Source organism: Eptesicus fuscus, chromosome 6, assembly GCF_027574615.1.
Source record: "Eptesicus fuscus isolate TK198812 chromosome 6, DD_ASM_mEF_20220401, whole genome shotgun sequence".
Taxonomy (NCBI): domain Eukaryota; kingdom Metazoa; phylum Chordata; class Mammalia; order Chiroptera; family Vespertilionidae; genus Eptesicus; species Eptesicus fuscus.
Genome location: NC_072478.1, coordinates 18720696 through 18743968, shown reverse-complemented (window position 1 = coordinate 18743968; position 23273 = coordinate 18720696). Strand labels below are relative to the sequence as shown.

The window sequence follows — 23273 nt, the reverse complement described above, 5'->3', positions numbered from 1 at the left end:
AAAACGAAAGGAATGTTTTATTAAATTACTGGCAAGGTCATAAAACTGTGCCATCTAAAACCTTGAAATTGAAAGCACATTCATAAATCCTGTTGAGTATCGCTTGTGTTACAAATTCTAAGGACTACAAATTCCAAGGGCTCACAATTTAAGGAACCTGACAGCCTCATTCATGAAAATCTCCCAACTGTATTATAGCACCAAAGAGCCACTGGCTTAGAGGTACACTGAGACTTGGTTTTTGTCAACTCGGACATCTACAGCCCTCTCAAAGGTAAGCAAAGACACTTCAAATCCCATTAGGCACAGACTGCAAGAGGTCACTTCTTGCATCCAACACACAGGTAAAAATGAACCCAAGGGCCAAGAATATAAACCCCACCAGGTTGCACGAAACATCAAATGAGTCAACAACAACTACATAAAAACACTTCAAAAAAACAGTGCGTGGTCTTGCGTAAAAGGGAAGTCAGCCAGCCACTCAGCAAAAGCACATGACTCATCCACCGGCCTGAACACTATCCACTACACCAAAGTGGGATTTCCCATCTTCGTCCAAGGCCAGGCTTTGGGGGCGTCTCAGTTAGGTAAAGCTGTGCTATTTCCATGGGGGGAGGTCATTTTATTTCGCCGAATCACAACTCCATCACATCCCAACTCCAAACCATCACTCCGCATAACACCGCAAATAAACGGGGCAGTAGCAAGGACGCCAAGAGAGCACCGACCCAGCAAAACAAAGCGCCCAGCGAGGGGCTGCCAGGCTGAAAGTAGTTGGGTAAAGAGAGCCAGGCTCGCCCCCGAGGCGGAGTGCAGCGGCAGCCTCCTCCTGGGAGGGAACAGCCGCGTTCTCCGCAGAGCTCCGAGGACACTCGGGAAGGTGAGGAAATGGGGGCGGGGGCGCGTTGCCCCAGCCCAGGCATAAGGACCAAGGCGCCGAGGTGGGCAAAGAGCGCGCCGGACCCGCCCCACGTGAGCGGTCGGGCTGAGGCCAAGGCCGCTCCGAGGACGGCGGCGCCGCGGGCACCTCGCCGGGCCCGGACTTACCCGGGCCGGGCGCGCCGCTGGCCCCGCAGCGGCCGCTTCCTCCTCCTCCTCACTTGACAAAATGGCGGCGACAGGAAGTGCTGAGCGCCTTGGCCCGCCCCCCCCCGCCCGGCCGCCTGCCCGCCCCGCCGCGGCGCACGCGCCCCCCGCAGGAGCCCCCCGCCCCGCTGACCGGCCCGACCCCGGGGGCGTCAGCGCCAATGACGGGGCGAGCGAGCGGCCCGGCGCCCCGACGCCAACGGCGCAGGCGACCCCGGCGCGAGCGGGCGGCGCGGGGACGCGGGAGGCCCGCAGGCCCGAGCCCGCGTCGCCCCGGCCTTCCTACCCTCGCGCCGATGGCGTCGGAACTGGCGCACCGGCCCATTACGCAATGCAGGTGACGCGGGCGGCGCTGAGAGCCCTCGCTGGCCGCCCTGAGCCTTCCGTCGCCCCGAAGGGCACTGGTCCTCACCTGAAACGCTAGGCCGCACGCCGCCCCCACCGGCCGCCGCAGCCTCCTCCTGGAGCTGCTATGCGGCGCCGGGGCCCGCCCGTCGCGCCCGCCGCTCCGCCGCGCTCACAGGCCCCGCTCGCCGGCGAGCACCGCCGGCAGCCGCCACCGTCGCAGCCACTGCTTCGGCACCTTGGCTGCGGGAGAGCAGAACAAACAGCCCTACCGCCGCCGCCGCCACCGCCGCCGCCGCCGCCAGCGCACTGACGTCACCGTGCACGCTGTGCGCGCGGCCCGGCGTCGCCGCCGCCCGGCGTGCGCGCCCCCGAGATCGCGCCCGGAGCGTGCGAGCTCGGGAGAGCCCGCGGCCGCGAGGTAAGTGCGCGAGACGGGCGGGCGGGGCTGGGGAACCCCGCAGGCCCAGCGAGGGGGACTCTTCAGATGGAGGGCGGGGCCCCACAGACTGAGGGCGGGGCCCCCGAAGACAGAGGGAGGAGGCTGACCGAGGGAGAAGTTCCTCAAACCCCTTGCAGACTGAGGGAAGGGACCGTGGGGAGACCGGAGGCTACGTTCAGGGGAAAGATCCGAAGGCAGAGATAGACGTCCAAAATTTCGGAAGGTTCTGATGATCGACCCTCAAAGAGGAAGGCCGGTGATGGGAAATCTCAAAGACGGATGGCAGCGGCCCAGGAGAGACCAAGGTTGAGGAAGCCCCCTCCCCGGAGGGGAATCTGACGGGTGTAGGAGGAGTTTGGGGGTGCTGGGCCACTAGGGCGAGCGAGCTGCTGCGACAGGGGCGCCAGCACTGGGGTGAGGGCAAGAGCTGAGGCCATCAACAAGGCTGAGGTGACATCTTTCTCGGCTAGCCACCGGTAGCTGAGAGAGAGGTAAAAACGGGAAGGTGCTGAACTTGGGGCCCAGAGCACTCGCCCTCCAGTTGTTCCCCAGCTGACCTCCTTCTTGTCCTTAAGACTCAACTACAGGTCAGCTCCATCAAATGACATTAGGTTTGCCCGGCCGTTGTTCTCAGTGGCTGAGCGTCGACCTGTGAATCAGGAGGTCACCAGTGGATTCCTGGTCTGGGCACATGCCGGGGTTTCAGGCTCCATCCCCAGTAGGGAGCGTGCAGGAGGCAGCCCATCAATGATTCTCATCATTGATGTTTCTCTCTCCCCTCCCTTCTTCTCTGAAATCAATAAAAATATAGTTAAAATAAAATAATAATAATAATAATAATAATAATAATAATAGACTCGTTATTCTAAAAAGATATAGGTAATTTAAAAAAATTTTTTTATGCCCCCTTCTTTCAAAATATATCGATATACTAGGATAGTAGTCAATAGTTTTGTCCCTATCCTGGTGTTTGCTCACTCTTCATCAAGGGCAATCATAAATCACTGATGAGCCGAAACCGGTTTGGCTCAGTGGATAGAGCGTCCGTCTGTGGACTGAAAGGTCCCAGGTTCGATTCCGGTCAAGGGCATGTACCTTGGTTGTGGGCACATCGCCAGTAGGGGGTGTGCAAGAGGCAGCTGGTCGATGTTTCTCTCTCATCGATGTTTCTAGCTCTCTGTCCCTCTCCTTTCCTCTCTGTAGAAAATCAATAAAATATATTTTTAAAAAAATCACTGATGAGTCCTGAACAAAGTAAAGCCTTAATTTTACCCTTTATTTTAACAAAGTATGAGATAACAAAGTATTAAGAGTAAAAAATAAAGGCAGTAATAGTCATTGGTTGGTTCATTAGTAAGCTTCCTTCTAATTCTGTATTACAGAATATTGAAACTGTTGAATATCTTTTGGCTTCTAACTTTGCATGCTAGGCAATTTGCAGAAAATAGTTGGAGATGTAGTAAAGAATAGGAAGGTACACAGGGCTAAGTGAATGGAACAACAACTTTTTATTTTTTAAAGGAAACCAGAATGTATCCATTTTTTTTAAAATACATTTTTATTGATATCAGAGAGAAGGGAGGAGAGGAGATAGAAACAGCAATGATGAGAGAGAATCATTGATGGGCTGCCTCCTGCACGCCCCCTACTGGGGATCGAGCGTGCAACCCAGGCACGTGCCCTTGACCAGAATCAAACCCGGACTCTTGAGTTCACAGGCCAACACTCTATCCTCTGAGCCAAACCGCCTAGGGCCAGAATGTATCCATTTTAAGCTGCCCTTTCCCACAGTTGCCTTGTTGCATTATCCACTTTAATTTATTGTTGCAGACAATAAATGTCTTTGGAAGTAATTTGCAGTTCCCAGTTTGCAAGTTACATAATAAAATTTTTCCTTTGACTCTAGAATCACAGTTCATTTTAGACAAAACCATAAATATTTAGCTTGATTTACTGGACCCAACTGGAGGGTTTTTGGCCATTGCTAGAAATCAAATCCAATCTGAAGAGAATATGGAAGCTGTAAAGGGAGTTCCAAAGCTGTCTCCAAAAATATTTTAGGACAACGTCTCATCCTTTTTGTCTTCCATAATGCTTACATAGCCTAACTCTTCACAGATAGCTCAAACTCAGAAAATGTTTATTCAGTTGAATCAGTTTAATAGTCTCATTACTTAATGGTTCACATTTAAAAAAAGATATTTTTTATTGATTTCAGAGAGGAAGGGAAAGAAACATCGATGAGAGAGAATCATTGATGGACTGCCTCCTGGTGATGGAGCACAACCCAGACATGTGCCTTGACCTGGAATTGAACCATGACCTCCTGGTTCATAGGTCAATGTTCAACCACAGAGCCACACCAGCCAGGATGGCTCACATTTTGATAAGCTCTTTTTTACTTCTCTTGCTATTACTGTGTTTTCAATACTGAAAAACAGAAAAGATTAATAAAACATTAAAGAATGAAATATGAAGTATTACACAATGTAATTCTGACTGGTATTATTTGTTTTTAGTAAAGTAATACATGAAACTATTTTAATTGAATAATGTAAAAGAATATGGAGGAAAAATAAAGCATCCTCCCTCACCCACTCTCGCAACAGAGTTACCACTTTGATGTGTTTATACCTGTGCTATCTGATAGCCACTGGCCACATGGCTATTGAGTGCTTGAATATAGCTGGCCCAAATTGAGATGGACTGCAAGTGTAAAATACAAATTGCATTTCAAAGATTTAATATGAAAAAAAAAAACATGTAAAATATCTTGTTTTTATATTGATTACATATGGAAATAAGTTTTTACATATTGGGTTAAATAAAATCCTATATAATAAAAGCCCAGCGACGCTTATGGCGGAACAAGAACGACCGGTCGCTATGATGCGCACTGACCACCAGGGGGCAGACGCTCAATGCAGGAGCTGCCCCCTGGTGGTCAATGTGCTCCCACAGTGGGAGTGCCGCTCAGCCAGAAGCCGGGCTGGCGAGCACTGCAGCGGTGGCGGGAGCCAAGACTGCTTCTGGGGCAATACTAAGGAGCTGTGAGCCAAGCGGTAAGGAGCAAGCAGGTGGGCAGTTAGGAGCGAGGAGTCCCAGATTGTGAGAGGGATGTCTGACTGCCGGTTTAGACCCGATCTAAACCAGCAGTCGAACATCCCCTGAGGGGTCCTGGATTGCGAGGGGCGCAGGGTGGGCTGAGAGACCCCCACACACACACACACGAATTTCGTGCATCGGGACTCTAGTATATTATAAAATTGAATTTTAACCTGTTTCTTTTTACTTTTTTTTAAATATAATTTTATTGATTTCAGAGAGGAAGGGAGAGGGAGAGAGAGATATAGAAACATCAATGATGAGAGAGAACCATTGATCGGCTGCCTCCCGCACGCCCCCCACTGGGGACCGAGCCCACAACCTGGGCATGTGCCCTCGACCGGAATCGAACCTGGGACCCTTCAGTCCGCAGGCCAACACTCCATCCACTGAGCCAAACCGGCCAGGGCTCTTTTTACTTTTTTTAATATGGCTACTAGAAAATATAAAATTACATATATAGTTTGCAATATAATTTCTATTAGTGGCCTGATGCACAAATGAAGATTTGTGCAAGAATGGGCCTTCGTTCCCCTGGCTGCTGGCACCGCCTTCGCTCTGGCCTGGAGCCACCTTTCTGCCTTCCACACTGCCCAGAGGCCCAGAACAGCTGGGGTGGTGCAGAACACCTGCATTGTTGCCATGGCAACGATGCAAGCATCCGTCCCCAGCCGCTGGGCACCTGGTTATGCAAATTAACCTGCCATCTTTGTTGGGTTAATTTGCATACTCACTCCTGATTGGCTGGTGGGCATTGTGAAGGTATAGTCAATTAGCATGTTACTCTTTTATTAGGTAGATTAGCCGCACTGGTCTAGACTTTTCATTTTATGCAATAACTAGTGGTCCGGTGCATGAAATTCGTGCACGGGGGTGTTGTCCCTCAGCCCAGCCTGCACAGTCTCCAATCTGGGACCCCTCGGGGGATGTCCTATTGCCGATTTAGGTCCAGGGATCAGGCCTAAACCGGCAATCGGACATCCCTCTCTCAATCCGGGACCACAGGCTCCTAACCACTCACCTGCCTGCCTGCCTGATCGCCCCTAACCACTCTGCCTGCTGGCTTTCTCGCCCCCAACTGCCCCCCCTGCCAGCCTGATTGCCCCCAACTGCCCTCCCTTCCTGGCCTGATCGCCCCTAACCGCCTCTGCCTTGGCCCCGCCACCATGGCTTTGTCCGGAAGGACGTCCCGAAGGTCTCCCGGAAGGTCTCCCAGTCTAATAAGCATATTACCCTTTTATTAGTATAGATATGTCTACATATAGAAATAGTCCTAATATATAAAAACCCAGGGTCCCTAATGTCCAAAATGACTGAAGGCTCGACTGACCGGAAGTTAGTCCTGGGTTGCCGTGGTGACCCAGCACTGACTGCCGCCACTGTGGGTGCGGTGAACCAGTACTGACTGCTGAGGGGGCTGCAGATCAGGCCCAGAGAGAGGCCTAGAGAGAGAAGCAGGGTCTGATCCGTAGCCTCTGTAGCAGCTGTTGATCAGCTGTTGCCTCTCTCTTTCTCTCTGGGCCTGGCCAGCAGCTGTGCCTCTCTTTTCTCTCTGGGCCTCCACAAGGGCTGCTGATCAGCCCTGCCTCTCTGATCAGGCCAGGAGATAGGCCCGAAGACACTTACTGGCATAGAAACCGACCAATCAGAACTAAATCTGGGTGAATTGTGAGGAGCCAATGGCTGCATAGGAGGCAGAGCTTTTGACGCTGACTGGCATAGAAACCGACCAATCAGAACCAAATCTGGGTAAAGTGCAAGGAGCCATTGGCTACCTAGGAGGTGGAGCTTTTGATGCTGACTGGCATAGTAACCAACCAGTCAGAACCTAATCTGGGTGAACTATGAAGGCAGAACCTAAGGTGGGGGCTGAGGAGGGGTTTTAAGGGCAACAGCTGTTTGTTGTAAGCAAGGTGTAAGAAAGCAGTGCAAGGAGAAACCAAGATGGCGGCATAAGGTAAACACCTAATTGTTGCCTGCCACAACAATTTTGAAACTACAACTGGAAAACAGAGCGCACACCGTCCAGAACCACCGGAAAGCTGGCAGAGTGGAAAACCTACAACTAGAGAAAAAAAGAGAGGGGGACGCTGAGCCTCAGGAGCTGTGGAGGTGCAGAGATCCGTGAGCGACCAGTCAGAAATTATGCATACACTGTCTGAAATAAAGAATATACAGAGTAGACCACCGCACCCGAAGAGTCAAACCAAAGAGCTGGAATATGAGGAAGAAAAAAACACCCAACCAGAGAGGTGGAAAGAAAGAAAAATCCAAAAGTGTGAGGATAGCATAAGGAGCCTCCGGGATGGCTTTAAGCATACCAATATCCGAATTTTTGGGGTGCCAGAAGAGAGAGAGCAAGATACTGAAAACCTATTTGAAGAAATAATGACAGAAAACTTCCCCCACCTGGTGAAAGAAATAGACTTACAAGTTCAGGAAGTGCACAGAATCCCAAACAAGAGGAATCCAAAGAGGACCACACCAAGACACATCATAATTAAAATGCCAAAGGCAAAAGACAAAGAGAGAATCTTACAAGCAGCAAGAGAAAAACAGTTAGTTACCTACAAGGGAGCACCCGTATGACTGTCAGCTGATTTCTCAACAGAAACTATGCAGGCCAGCCCTAACCGGTTTGGCTCAGTGGATAGAGCGTCAGCCTGCGGACTGAAAGGTCCCAGGTTCGATTCCGGACAAGGGCATGTACCTTGGTTACGGGCACATCCCCAGTAGGAAGGGTGCAGGAAGCAGCTGATGGATGTTTCTCTCTCATTGATGTTTCTAACTCTCTATCCCTCTCCCTTCCTCTCTGTAAAAAATCAATAAAATATATATTTAAAAAAAAAAAGAAAGAAAGAAACTATGCAGGCCAGACGGGAATGGCAAGAAATATTCAAAGTGATGAATAGCAAGAACCTACAACCAAGACTACTCTACCCAGCAAAGTTATCATTCAGAATTGAAGGGCAGATAAAGAGCTTCACAGATAAGAAAAAGCTAAAGGAGTTCATCACCACCAAACCAGTATTATATAAAATGCTGAAAGGTATTCTTTAAAAGGAGGAAAAAGAAGAAAAAAGTAAAGATAAAAATTATGAACAACAAATAATATCTATCAACAAGTGATTCTAAAAATCAAGTGAATTAAAAATCTGAGGAACAGAATAAACCGGTGAACATAATAGAATCAGAGGCATGGAATGCGAGTGGATTAATAATTCTCAGGGGGAAAGGGTTGTCTGTGTGTGGGGTATGGGAAGAGACTGGACAAAAATCATACACCTATGGATAAGGACAACGGTGGGGGAGGGAACCGGGTGATGGGGAGATATGGGGGGAAAAAAAGGAGAAACAATTGTAATAATCTGAACAATAAAGATTAAAAAAAAAAAAAAAGCAGTTCAATTTTTTAATGACCTGTTTGGCAGTATAGTGCATATGGCTGGCTATCAGTCCAGATATAGGGATTATGTATTCTTGTCTGCCAAGAGCATCTCCTCCTGCTGAAAAAAAATTTCCCCCCCATTTAAGCAATCCTATCCTATATAATCTATCTAATCTAATAATAGACAAATATGCAAATTGACCATACCTCCGACACACCCACAAGCCACGCCCACAAGCCACGCCCACCATCCAATCAGAGCAAGCATGCAAATTAACCCAAACCAAGATGGCTACAGCCACAGAGAGCAAGGTTTCCTAGGTAACAGAGGAAGCCAAGCTTTCTGCCAGCCGTTGCAGGCCTAAGCCTCCACTCAAGCTACAAAGTTTCAATTATAGAAGGTAAACAAATTCAAACAAATGGCGGCAGAATGGAGCTTGAGAGAGCAGGCCAGGGTTGCCGCCGGCAACAGGGGAAGCAAAGCTTTCCACACACCCTGGCCAGGCCCACCCGCTTAAGGCAACAAAGTTTCAATTATAACCCAAACACAAATGGCTTCGGGCCTCGGAGGGAGCCCCAGGCTTGGCTCTGCTCCAGGCTACAAAGTTTCAATTGTAGAAGGAAAATAAATTCCAGATACCAGGGCCTCCACTTGCGTTGCCAGGGGGCGTGGCTGGCCTGCAAACCACCACAGGCCCCTCACTCAGGCCGCCCCACGCCCCAAGGGTACCCCACCCTGATCAGGGACACCCTTCAGGGCAAACCAGCTGGCCCCCACCCCTGTACCAGGTCTCTATCCTATCTAATAAAAGAGTACTATGCAGATTGATCATCACTGCAACACACAATATAGCTGCCCCCATGTGGTCAAAGATCCTGCCCCCATGTGGACACAGGATGGCCACCACAAGATGGCCAGCAGGAGAGGGCAGTTGGGAGGCACCTGGCCTGCAAGGGAGGGCAGTTGAGAGTGACCAAGCCTGCAAGGGAGGGCAGTTGGAGGTGATCAACCCTGCAGGAGAGGGCAGTTAGGGGTGACCAGGCCGGCAGAGGATGGAAGTTGGGGGCAAACAGGCTGGCAGCAAAGTGGTTAGGGGGTGATCAGGCTGGCAGGCAGAAGCGGTTAGGGGCAATCAGGAAGGCAGGCAGGCAAGCAGTTGGGAGCTAGCAGTTCTGGATTGTGAGAGGCAGGCAGAAGCGGTTAGGGGCAATCAGGAAGGCAGGCAGGCAAGCAGTTGGGAGCCAGCAGTCCTGGATTGTGAGAGGGATGTCCGACTGCCCGTTTAGGCCCGATCCCAGGGATCGGGCCTAAACGGGCAGTCGGACATCCCTTGAGGGGTCCCAGATTGGAGAGGGTACAGGCTGGGCTGAGGGACAACCCCCCTCCGTGCACGAATTTCGTGCACCGGGCCTCTAGTCTATACTAATAAAAGGGTAATATGCTAATTAGACCGGGTCAACCAGCCATCTTCCGGATGTCCAACTTCCTTCCAGACAAAGCCATGGTGGTGGGGGCTGAGGCAGATGCAGTTAGGGGTGATCAGGCCAGCAGAAGAGGGCAGTTGGGGGTGAGAACAGGCCAGCAGGGGAGGGCAGTTGGGGGCGAGATCAGGCCGGCAGGGGAGGGCTGTTGGGGGCGATCAGGCAGGCAGGCAGAGGCAGTTAGGGGCAATCAGGCAGGCAGGCAGGTGAGCGGTTAGGAGCCAGCGGTCCCTGATTGCAAGAGATCGGGCCTAAACTGGCAGTCGGACATCCCCCAAGGGGTCCCCGATTGGAGAGGGTGCAGGCTGGGCTGAGGGAACCCCCCACCATGCACAAATTTCGTGCCCTGGGCAACTAGTTGTGTTATAAAACAAAGGGATCATTCTGTACCTGTTAATTTGTAACATGCTTTTTTTTCCCCCCCCATTTAATATATCTTTGAAGTCATTCCACGTGGATACTTGCAGTTCTGCCTAATTGGGAGGTAACATATAGATATATGATAATTTGTTAGTTATTCTCCTATTTTGTATGTTTAATTCATTTCCAGTTTTCCATCATAATAATCAGAATTACAGTGAACATCCTTATACATTTCTCGTTTTCTTTTCATACTTGCCAGGATTTTTCTAGGTTAAAAATTATATAGTGTGGGTTTTTTTAAATATGTTTTTTTCTTGACTTCAGAGAGGAAGGGAGGAGAGAGAGAGAGAAACATCAATGATGAGAGAGAATCATTGATTGGCTGCCTCCTGCATGCCCCACACTGGGGATCGAGCCCGCAACCCAGGCATGTGCCCTGACCGGGAATCCAACCGTGACCTCCTGGTTCATAGGTCGATGCTCAACCACTGAGCGATGCTGGCCGGGCTATAGTGCTTCCTTAAAAGCAAGAATAAATCTATATAGCATGGATCAGCTTTGGAAAAGCTGAAGGTATTTGATTTGTTATGGCCTGGATTCAGGCCCACTTTCTAATAAGAACTTACCCATGAGGTTACATTCTGGAATTTATAGTTTGGTCCTAGAGATGGTAAGTGACTCACCGAAGATCACACATTTATACAGTTTAGAACTCAGAATTCTTGATTCCATGAAGACTGAAGAGCCAAGTAGTCAATGTTTTAGATTTTGTGGGCCATACAATGTCTATAACATTGACTATTATATGCTCTGCTATTATAGCACAAAAGCTGCCATAGTTAATATGTAAACTAATGGGTGTGGCTGTGTTCCAGTAAAACTTAATGGGTACTAAATTTAGATTTCATGTAAATTTCAGGAATCACAAAATATTAATTTTAAAAATATATATTTCTTTTATTGATTTCAGAGAGGAAGGGAAGAGGAGAGCGAGATAGAAACATTAATGATGAGAGAGAATCATTGATTGGCTGCCTTCTGCATGCCCCCTACTGGGGATTGAGCCCGCAACCCGGGCATCTGCCCTTGGCTGGAATTGAAACCAGTATCCTTCAGTCTACAGGCTGACGCTCTATCCACTGAGCCAAACCAACTAGGGCAAAATATCAATTCTTTTGATTTTTTTCAAAAGTCGTTCTTAGCAGGCCCTGGGCGTCATCCTGTGCACTGAAGGGTTGCTGGTTTGACTCCCAGTCAGGGCACATGTCTGGGTTTCTGGCTTGATCCCCAGTGGGTGCATGCAGGTTGGCAGCCCATTGATGTTTCTCTTTCTCTAAAAATTAATAAAAAAAAAAAAAGCCCTAGCTGGTTTGGCTCAGTGGATAGAGCATCGGCCTGTGGACTGAAGGGTACCGGGTTCGATTCCGGTCAAGGGCACATGCCCGGGTTGAGGGCTAGATCCTCAGTGGGGGGCGTGCAGGAGGCAGCCGATCAATGGTTCTCTCTCATTATTGATGTCTCTCTCTCTCTCTCTCACCTCTCTGAAATCAATAAAAATATTTTTTTAAAATTATTATAAAAATAAATAAAATAAAAATATTTGGGGAAATGAACACAGACGATGGGGCAGTGACAGCCAGGGTGGGGTTGGGGGGAGGGATCAGGGGCGGGCTGGAGGGGGTCTATGGAGGAAAAAAGGGAATATATGTAATACTTTCAATAATAAAGAATTATTAAATATATACATATCGTATATATTTGGAGAAAACAGGAAAAAATAAAACAAAAGAACAAAAATAAAGGAAAATTTTTTTTAAAAAAAGCTTAAAAAAAAAGTCCTGGTTGGGTGGCTCAGTTGGTTGGAGCATACTCCATACTCCTGTACAACAAAAGTTTGTGGGTTTGATCCCTGGTTGGTTGCATAGGGGAGGCAAATGATGTTTCTCTCTTCTCTTTCTCTCTCTAAAAATCAATGAAAACATCCTTGGGTGAGGATTTAAAAAAAAACAAACACAGATAGCAATCCAGTCTAGGCAGTAGTTTGATGATCCCTGCTCTAGACTCTCAAGTCTAGAGAAATGGAAAATTCCTTACCATTCTACAAAAGCTATTCTGCTTGCAGTTTGTTTTTTTTTTAATTTCTTTATTGATTAAGGTATCACATATTTGTCCTCATCCCCCATTCCCATCCCAAACCCCTCCCCACGCATGCCCCCACCCCCCTATTGTCCGTGACCACTGGTTAGGCTTATATGCATGCATACAAGTCCTTTGGTTGATCTCTTCCCCTTCCCCCCACCCTCCTCTACCTTCACTCTGGGGTTTGACAGTCTGATCGATGCTTCCCTATCTCCAGGTCTGTTTTTGTTCATCAGTTTATGTTGTTCATTATTTCCCCCAGATGAGTGAGATCTCATGTGATACAAAAATACACTTATAAGAACCAAAAATGAGACAAGCAATAATGGTTATGCTGAGAGGCAAATGAATCAGTCTGTAGTGAGTTTCTTTCTGGGCCAACAGTTCTTTTGAGTCCCAATTTCAATGTCAAACAGTTCCTTATGTATACATGTCAGCAATGATATTTCAGTTCTGGAGGGTGGACAAATGGTGGTAATGCAGGTCCGACCCTCTCTGGTTTGGTCCTGGGCAACCTGCAGTGAGGCACAGCTGCTGACTGCTAGTATGGCAAGGATTCGTCAGTGTCTTCCATCTCTGGACTGTTTCTCTTCTGTCTTCATGGCTAGAGCAGTCCTGTCAATTCCTCTCTGTTGCAGGAATCCATATGGTCTTGGAGTTGTTTTCTGAAAATATACAAACATATTCTCGACCAAAAATTAATAAAGGAATATTTTCTATAAATTTGACTTGGGATCCTTTTTCATTTTTTGCCCAAACGATTTTTCTTTGGCTTGTTTTGACACCATGTGTGTTTTTCATGGGTGTCTTGCTGTTAGCATTACAAATGAAAGTTAATTTTCTAAAGTAAAAATTTTCTAGATATAATTTACTTACAGGATATTTTTCCTTACATGATATTCTTCTACTCTCCCCCCTTTTTTGATTTAAATATTAGGAGGCTTTTGGAAATTTTATAATGTAGTCTTGATAGCTTTTAAATTTTAATTTTTTTGCACTAAAATATGACTGCTTTAGGTTCATTACATGTTACGCAATTTTACCATGAGATGAACTACCAATAAAAATTTTAGTTAACACTTTAGGAACAGCTTTTTGTCCAGTACAATTAATTTTTCTAGAATATTCGCTTATTTCAATTATCCAATTTAAATTAGTCTGAAAACTTGACTACTATTTTACTGTCATATTTAATACTCTAACAACAATCTTATTTTACCCTGTAAATATTAGTGGAAAGGATTATTTGCCTTCTTGATTAGGCCCTGAGCATTCCTGGTGGTAGGCTGGATTTAGATATCAAAAACCCACTTCCCCACATCATGGGTACAAGACAACTCAAACAAGTCTTGTTGCAGTGAGAGGGCAGCTGCTGTTGGCCAAGTCTCTGTCTGTTACCCGGGTCCCGATTTGAGCTGGGCATGGGAAGTTAAGCAGCCCTGGGGGCAGGAGACCTCCCTCAGAAGGGGTGAGGGTTCAGGCCCCTGCAAAGTTGGGGGGGTGAGGGTCTGTGCCCCACCTCTGTTGACCCCCAAGTTCTCTCCTGATGGCCCCTCTGCAACTGTGCCTGTCTTAGGTTGTTCCTTCCCTGAGGAATCTTACCCGTCTCTGGCTAACCAGCCATCCTCTGGGGCCAAGCAGGGTGATGTGAGGTTCAGTTCTGTCTCCGTGGTAGCCTATGCCCCTATGGCCTCCATGCCCAGCACCTGCCTTGGGATCCCCTCGCCTGCTGGCGAGGCCCCGGCACTGATCACATATCTTGGGGAACCCAGGTTTCTTCTCCAGGGAGGGCCCAGCTCACCCCACTTGGCGAGAGACAGATCCATGGTACCAGCCACCATGAGGCTTCAACCTCGGCATGAACAGAAAGCTCAGGCAACAGCTGTGGGCAATTGGATTGTGAGAAGAGGGGCCAATATAGAATGCTCAGGTGCCTTCCCAGGGGGCCCTCTACACAGTGGAAGGGATTAAATCCTTTCATGTCCTTTTTAAATTGCTGCCAGACATTCAAATAATTAGTTTGTAAATTTGTTTGGGATAATTGTACATTATGCTGTTGTAATTCTAAAATATCAAGAGACGTGTTACCTTTGTCTCCAAGCACCAAAAAGTGATTTTTTTTTATTCCCAAGGGTGCAAGGTACTATTATAGGTAATGGGGGTAACACAAATCTGGGGGAAATTATAATGACATTGTAGAATAATATCATGTAAGGATTTTCTTTGCTCTAGGCCATGGCAATTCCATTTCAAACTGGCTGTCAATTTCTTTTTGTATAGACAAGGTCTTAGTTACATTTTCTGCACCTCTCCCAGGAGCAAGTAGTGATAGTCCCTTCCTTTGGTGTCCACGCAAGCCAGAAACCTCTCTTTAATTTTACACACAAAAGAGCAGTGATTTGATTTTGTGTCATACAAAAGGGAAGCTGGGTGGAGACCCCTGTGTAATTATGCTTCCTTGCCCCACCCATGGTCTTCCTGGATGACCAAGGTGTTTGGTATTATTGGTGACTATATTAGGTGGGGGATCAGCCCATGTAAGGGCTCTTACCCATGAAGGGTCAGGAACATAAGTCCAAAATACTTCCCCATTTGCCCCAGGTCATATTACCGTACAGCTGATGACTGCTAGCATGGCAAGAAAGATGTTCTCAGGCGTTCTTGGGGTTTTGGTTACCTCACAATTTCTTTTTATGTCTTTTTTATTTTATTATTATTATTATATATATTTTTTTACGTATGTGTCCTTATCCCCCCATTACTCCCCACCCCCAACTCATGCCCCACCCCCCTGTTGTCTGTGTCCATTGATTAGGCTCATATGCATGCACACAAGTCCCTTGGTTGATCTCTCCCCCTTACTCCCACCGACCCCCTCCTTCCCTGAGGTTTGAGGTTCTGATTGACGTTTCTAGTTTATTTTAATTAATAGATTTTTAAAGCAGTTTTAGATTTATATTAACATGAGTGGAAAATACAGAGTTCCCCTCTCCCACTTCCCTCATTATTAACATCTTGTATAGTGTGGTACATTTGTTACAGTTGATGAGCCAATATTGATACATTATCCTACACAGGCTGTCCTCCGGTTAAGTCAGACTCAACGTATGTCGTTTCATGGTTACGTCGCCATCTCCCATTTATTTATAATAAAAAAAAAAAGTTCCGTCATTTTGACATATGTACATATATGCTTTATGTTCTTTATTATTTATTTACCACAAATAAAGGTCAGGGGGAGAGATCAACCAAAGGACTTGTATGCATGCATATAAGCCTAACTAGTGGTCACGGACAAGAGGGGGGTGGGGGCATACATGGGGAGGGGTTTGGGATGGAAATGGGGGGATGAGGACAATCATGTGATACCATAACCAATAAAGAAATTAAAACAAACAAAAAAAACAAGTAAAGGTCAGGAATTTTATCTTTCTTTTAAATTTTTTTTTACTGTTTCACTTCATTACTGCTGTGTAAGTGCTCCATGTGAGTGACGTAGGCGCTTATGTAGATGGATTCTGACTTACGGCGAAATCGCGTTACACTGTGCCATAGGAATGGATCTCCGACGTAACCCGAGGTCCTGCTGTATAATAAAAGGCTAATATGCAAATAGACAGAATGGCGGAACAACTGGTCGTTATGACATGCGCTGACCACCAGAGGGCGTACGGAACATGTGGGTGTTGGCCGTGGCGGGATGGTGGAGCAGGCGAGCAGGGGCACCAGACCAAGGCGGGGTGCTGGTTGATATCATCGGGGCGAGCCTCTGGTGGTTACTGAAAATTCTTTGCTCCTGTGCACTGCAGTCCCACCCGGCACTCACACCTGCTGCTGGTGCTGGCCCTGCTTGCACCAGCAGCCGGCGCCGGAGCCACCGCTCACACCCACTGCCAGCGCCCAGCATCAGTCCTGATCGTTCAGCACCGTCAGCAGGTAGGAGCGGCAGCTGCCCGCCCTGATCGCCTCTACTCACACCTGCTGCTGGCGCCTGCCCCAATGGCTCCATGCCGTCAGCACGTGGGAGCAGCGATGGCGGGAGCAGGGCTGATGGCAGAGAGGGGACCGGGGCCTGTGGTGGGAGGGACCAGGCAGGGGCTCAAAGGATGGGCTGAGACCTGCCCCTGTGCTCACCACAGCCTCGTGGCCCCAGTTCCTTTCAAGATGCATGAATTCGTGCACTGGGCCCCTAGTTATTAACTGAAGTCCATAGTTTACCTTAGGATTCACTCTTTGTTGTACATCCTGTGGGCTTTGACAACTGTAAAATGACATGCATCCAACATGCTTGCCAATTTTTAACTCATAAACTAGTTAGGAATGAAAACTTTAGAGTAAAGCATTATACTTCTGTCAGCCACAAACAGTTATAAGCTGGCCCTAAGGGTCATTTTAGTCTCTGCTACTCCATTATTTTGTATTTTGCTATGTTTTGCTTAGTTTTGAAGTGTTTTACAAATATCATTCCCTGTCACATTCAAAACAGTGAGATTGCTGGAAGACCTAGTGAAAAGTAGAACGAGCCAAGCAATTTCAATAAAAAAAGGAAGTGATTTTTAAAGTTTCAAAGTAGCCCTAGCTGGTTTGGCTTAGTGGATAGAGCATTGATCTGCGGACTGAAGGGTCCCAGGTTCGATTCTGGTCAAGGGCACATGCCTGGGTTGTGGGCTTGGTCCCCAGTGAAGGGCGTGCAGGAGGCAATTAGTCAATGATTCTCTCTCATCATTGATGTTTCTATCTCTCTATTCCTCTCCCTTCCTCTCTGAAATCAATATAAATATATATTTTTTAAAAATGAAAAGTTTCAAAGTGGAAAGAAAATGCAACTGTCACACGCGGGATAAAAGTGCTTAAGAGGGAGTCTGGAGGTCAAAGAAGAATGACAGTGGGAGCTCTCATATACTTCTCATCATTTGGTTCAGTCATTTTAGAAAACAGTTTGACCTTTTCTGGTGAAGTTTAAGCTCCGCATACTCTATAGCCCACTAATTCCAATCCCACAGAAACTCTCACTGACACAATTAAGGTTTAAAATAGCATTGTTTCTAAGAGTCTACTTTGAAAACAGCCCAAACATCCATCCATGGTGGAACAGATATAATGAGAATGAACAAACCACAGCCACACACAACACATGAATCATACAAACGTAACGGGAAACCAGAGAAGCAAGGTATGTGTACATATGTGATTGATCATCTCTTTTTCATGTAGATTTCTAAAACAGACAAAAATAGACAAGTTTCTAAGGACGTAAAACTATAAAGAAAAACAAGCAAGTAATTACCACTGGTTTCCTGAGAGGGTGATCAGAAAGGGATAAGGGGATTTGATGGAGGTGGTCAATTTCTGAGGTAGGTATATCAGTATTCTATTTTTTTCTCAAATTTTATGTTTTAAGTGCACAATATTGTTAATTATAAGCATATGCTATACAGCAGGTCTCTAGAACTTTTTTTAATCTTACATGACTGAAAATTGTTCTGCTTCTTTTTTTTAAAATATATTTTATTGACTTTCCACAGAGAGGAAAGGAGAGGGACAGAGAGCCAGAAACATCGATGAGAGAGAAACATCGACCAGCCGCCTCTTGCACACCCCCCACCAGGGATATGCCCGCAACCAATGTACATGCCCCTGACCGGAATCGAACCTGGGACCCCTCAGTCCGCAGACCGACGCTCTATCCACTGAGCCAAACCGGTTTCGGCTGTTCTGCTTCTTGACTATGCATTAGCTTTGTAATTATTCACTCTACCTATGCTTTATGCATATTTTTGAAATATAATCCTTGAGAAAAAATGAATCTTAGGTTTAAGGAAAACTATCTTGAGAGAGAAGTAAATAGAAAAGGCTTGTGATGAACTTGAAATGGACAAATTTCTGAATTTATCACTAGAAAATGAGCAGCATTGCAAGATACCTTGCAGTTTAAGGCTCACACAGAAAACTGGTGATTTGAAGCCTAGAGCAGGGGCGGGGAATGTCTGGCCCTGCCACAGCAACTGCAGGCGGGACTCAGAACTCAATAAATCTAGGACTTTTTTCATAGTAACAATTTTTAACTTGGTAATTTTGTATGGCCCATGAATGATGTTATAAATATCCAAATGGCCCTTTACAGAAAAAAGGCCCCCCACCCTTGGCCTAGACGTTGAGCATGAAGTGTTACTGGTAACATTTTGACAGTGAGTCACTGGTGGCTTTGTGAAAGCACCACAGCATCAGAATGGGTGGAATCCACCAAGCGAGGCTGCTCTGGCTGCTAGAAAACTTTCCGTGGCACTTGCTGAGTTAAGGAAGGGTATCTTGTCTTGACAGGTTTTTCACTGTAGTTGAAACCAGCCAGTGTTGGGGAAGGATGCTTGATAGAACTGATTTCAGCAAGGACTGATGAAGCAGGCTCTTAGAATCTGGTAGTTTCAGTGGATCGAGGGTTGGCTTGCAGACTGAAGGGTGCCAGGTTCGATTCCGGCCAGGTCAAGGGCACATGCCCGGATTGCTGGCTCCATCCCCAGTAGGGGGCGTGCAGGAGATAGCCAATCAATGATTCTCTCTCATCATTGATAGTTCTCTCTCTCCCTCTCCCTTCTTCTCTGAAGTCAATAAAAAAAATATACTAAAAAAAAGAATCTGATAGTTTATAAGAAGAGCATCTATATCTAGATTTATACTAGTATTGTGTGGCAGGCACCTTTCAAAGATGGCCCCCAAAGATCCCCACCTCGTAGAATTTACACTTTTATAACATCCCCTTGAGTGTGGGCTAGACCTAGAGACTTGCTGCTAAGAAAAAAGTGATGTCTCTTTCCTGGTTGGGTTAAAAAAATATATGTCTTTAATCTCGCTGGGCTCTTGCCTTTTCAGCTTGCATATGTTGATAAAGCAAGCTGCCATATAGGAAAGACCCATATGGCAAGGAACTAGGGTGGCTTCTGGTCTATAGCCAGCAAGGAGCTAAAGCTCCTATAGCAGTGGTTCTCAACCTTTCTAATGCCGTGACCCTTTAATACAGTCCCTCACTGTATTTAATACAGTCCTGTACTAAAGGGTCGCAGCATTAGAAAGGTTGAGAACCACTGCTGTAGAGCCTAAGACAATCGGAAAACACAGATATTTACATTACAATTCATTAACAGTAGCAAAATTACAGTTATGAAGTAGCAACGAAAATAATTTTATGGTTGGGGGTCACCACATGAGGAACTGTATTAAAGGGTCACAGCATTAGAAAGATTGAGAACCACTGTCCTATAGGGTTAGGGTTAGTGTTAGTCCAACATCTGCAAGGAATTAAATTCTACTAATAACCACATGAGCAACATTGAAAGTAGATTCTTCCATAGTCATGCCTTCAGGTGTGAAACTGCAGCCTTGGCCAACACTTTAAGGCCAACTAAGGACCCAGGTAAGCCACACCTGGATTTCTGATTCCTAGGAATGATCAATGTCTTATTTTAAGCTACTAACTTTTGGAGTAATTTGTTAAGCAGCAGTGGATATCTACTAATACACATCCTGGGACCAAATACCCCTTTGTGAGAAATAAGGCGAGCCCCCAAATTGTGGGGTTCCTGGTAGAACACAAAACATACGTGGGAGCCAGGCAGCAAGGCAAATATCTTTACTTCTGTGCAGAAGGGTGTGCACACATGGTCTGGAAGCACGCACACACTGAGAAGGCAGTCTGCTTGGCTTTATAATCTCTGACACACGTGACCTGTCCCTCACTCTTGATTGGAGCTCAGGCGCACAGTCTTTCGTGATTGGCTAATTCAAAGAGAGGGGTTGGCCTTTGCCATTTCAAGATGGTGACCCCCAGGGGAGCTGCAAGTCATGGGGCCAACATGGTGGCTGCCAAGTCACGCAGGCCAAAATGGGGCTGTCTAAACTGTTCTTTGACAGAAAAGATGAGTTGTTTATTCTCACACCTTTTCCTGAGGAAGACATATTTCAGCCTTATTGAAGCTGATGAATTAGCGACAAGTAAGTTCTTTTTTCTCCAAGAATATTCCCTTAGCTTCCTCTGGTTTTGCCATTGCTGAGCTAGACAAAGTGTATGTAAAACACTGAGGGAAATTGTGGTCTTAGTTCATTTGAGACAATCAGTATTGTCATTCGCATTGTCCTCCAATGACAAGGAATTAGGGACTTATGTCTCTGTAAGGAGGCTACAGTTTCCTTATGGGAACCATTGCAGAAAACAATTTACACCTTGTTACTCAGGTTAGTCATTGGCCCTTGGGAGTTATCGCTAAAGAGAAATTCTTTACAGAATTTTATGGCAACAAATAAGGGAAATGTGTGATGTATTTGTGAGTTATCTTCACTCCTATTTATTTAGAGAGATGTTCCCAAATCATTGTGAGCATCTGAGAAGCCAAAATCCCCAGGCATTTCCCATGGAGAAGCTGAGGATTTGTCCTAAGTGGGTATCTTTGGACGGGTTACTAAGCAAAGATGTGATACATGTACCCACATTGCCTGGGCCTTACAGGCCCTAAATACACAACTTGTTGACCTGTGACTCATAAATTTAGATCTCAAAAGAACATTTTATCTACTTTATGTTCTTTGATTTTTTACAGAGAGGAAGGGAGAGGGATAGTTAGAAACATCGATCAGCTGCCTCCTGCACACCTCCTACTGGGGATGTGCCCGCAACCAAGGTACATGTTCTTGACCAGAATCGAACCTAGGACCCCTCAGTCCGCAGGCCGACGCTCTATCCACTGAGCCAAACCGGTTAGGGCGTACTTTATGTTCTTTATTCAAAGAATCCAGCTCAAGTGGATTGGCTGGAATTGGAATATTTGTCCTTCCATGTAAACTTAATGGAATTTACAGTTAGGAGAAATATTACTGAGAATATGAATAACTTTAAAAAGAAATGTTACAAGTATTCCAACATTGTATTGGAAGTTCCATTCAGAGCAATCAGGCAAGAAAAAGATATGAAAGGCATTCATGTAGGAAAGGAACAAGTAAAAACAGTCATTATTCATAGATGACATGATCTGGTATTTGGGAAATCTTAAAGAATCCACCAGCCCTGGCTGGTTTGGCTGAGTAGATAGAGCGTTGGCCTGCGGACTGCAAGGTCCTGGGTTCGATTCTGGTCAAGGGTACATGTCTAGGTTGTGGGCTTGATCCCCAAGGGGGGCGTGCAGGAGGCCGCTGATCAGTGATTCTCATCATTGATATTTCTGTCTCTCCCTCTCCCTTTTCTGAAATCAATAAAAATATCCTATCTAATAAGAGTAATATGCAAATTAACCATCACCCCGCTATACCCACAAGCCACGCCCACCAGCCAATCAGAGCGAGTATGTAAATTAATCCCAACCAAGATGGCTGTGGCCACAGAGAGCAGGAGGGAGGCTTGGGTTTCCCTGGCAATGGAGGAAGCCAAGCTTTCCACACACCCTGGTGGGCCCAGGCCTCCACTCAAGGGTACAAAGTTTCAATTATAGAAGTTAAATAAATTCCAACAGAAATGGCGGCAGCCACGGAGCTGGAAGAGCAGGAGGCTAGGGTTGCCCCGGGTGATGGAGGAAGCCAAGCTTCTGCAGCCCGGGCCGGCCTAGGCCTCCACTCCAGGCTACAAAGTTTCCTATAAAGAGTAATGGCTGCCGCCATGGAGCGAGCAGGAGGCTTGGCTCCACTCCAGGCTACAAAGTTTCAATTGTAGAAGATAAATTCCAGATACCAGGGCCTCTGCTTGGGTCGCCAGGGGGCGTGGCTGGCCTGCAAACTACCACAGGCCCCTCGCCCAGGCCAACCCAAGCCCCAAGGGAACCCGCACCCTGATCTGGGACACCCTTCAGGGCAAACCAGCTGGCCCCCACCCATGCACCAGGCCTCTATCCTCCTATCTAATAAAAGAGTAATATGCAGATTGACCAACACACAAGATGGCTGCCCCCATGTGGTCAAAGATCCTGCCCCCATGTGGACATGAGATGGCCACCACAAGATGGTCAGCAGAGGAGGGCAGTTGGGAGGGACCAGGCCTGCAAGGGAGGGCAGTTGTGGGCGATCAGGCAAGCAGGGGAGGGCAGTTGGGAAGCACCAGGCCTGTAAGGGAGGGCAGTTGAGAGGGACCAGGCCTGCAAGGGAGGGCAGTTGGGGGCAATCAACCCTGCAGGGGAAGGCAGTTAGGGGTGACCAGGCCGGCAGAGGAGGGAAGTTGGGTGCAAACAGGCTGGCAGGGGAGCAGTTAGACATCAATCAGGCTGGCATGGGAATGGTTAGGGGGTGATCAGGCTGGCAGGCAGAGGCAGTTAGGGGCAATCAGGAAGGCAGGCAGGCGAGCAGTTGGGAGCCAGCAGTCCTGGCTTGTGAGAGGGAGGTCCGAATGCCCGTTTAGGCGGGCAGTCGGCCATGCCTCGAGGGGTCCCAGATTGAAGAGGGTGCAGGCTGGGCTGAGGGACACCCCCCCCCCCGCCCCGTGCACGATTTTCATGCACCGGGCCTCTAGTATTCACCTTTTGCACTCAGATGTCGAACACGGTTAGCATCGGTAGCAGCTCATATGTCGAATTGTATTGAATGTATCAATAATTTGAAATATAAAAAAATCCAAATAAGTTTGTATGAAAAGAAACTCCAGTTTTTTATTCTACTGCCGCACTTTGTAAAATCTGGGGTATTTAAAAAATTAAATCCCGAGTAGAATAAAGGAATCGAGAAAAAAGCGAGTGCAAAGGGTTAAAAAAGAAAAAGAATCCACCAAAAAACTATCAGAGCTATTAAACAAATTCAGCGCAATTGCAGGATACAAGATCACACAAAAATCAGCTATATTTCTGGTGATGGAATAAAATGAAAACAACAAAATCAGCTGTATTTCTATACACTAGCCATGAATAAAACAAAAATGGAAATAAGGAAACTTTTCCAGCCCTAACCGGTTTGGCTCAG

At 46.9% G+C, this 23273-nt stretch overlaps 1 protein-coding gene across 3 annotated transcripts in view; it reads right to left on the bottom strand.

The window, feature by feature from the left end:
* The window catches only part of BRD4 (bromodomain containing 4), an 87343-nt gene extending 85594 nt beyond the window's left edge, over nt 1-1749 (bottom strand). For 2 of the 3 annotated variants that reach the window (XM_054717324.1, XM_054717325.1), the window contains exon 1: nt 1499-1748. The gene's annotated coding sequence lies outside the window, so the exon portion shown is untranslated. Of the gene's footprint in view, nt 1-1498 lie in introns of all 3 variants that reach the window. The other variant, XM_054717323.1, reaches the window with a different exon arrangement.
* Between the last annotated feature and the right edge of the window lie 21524 nt (nt 1750-23273).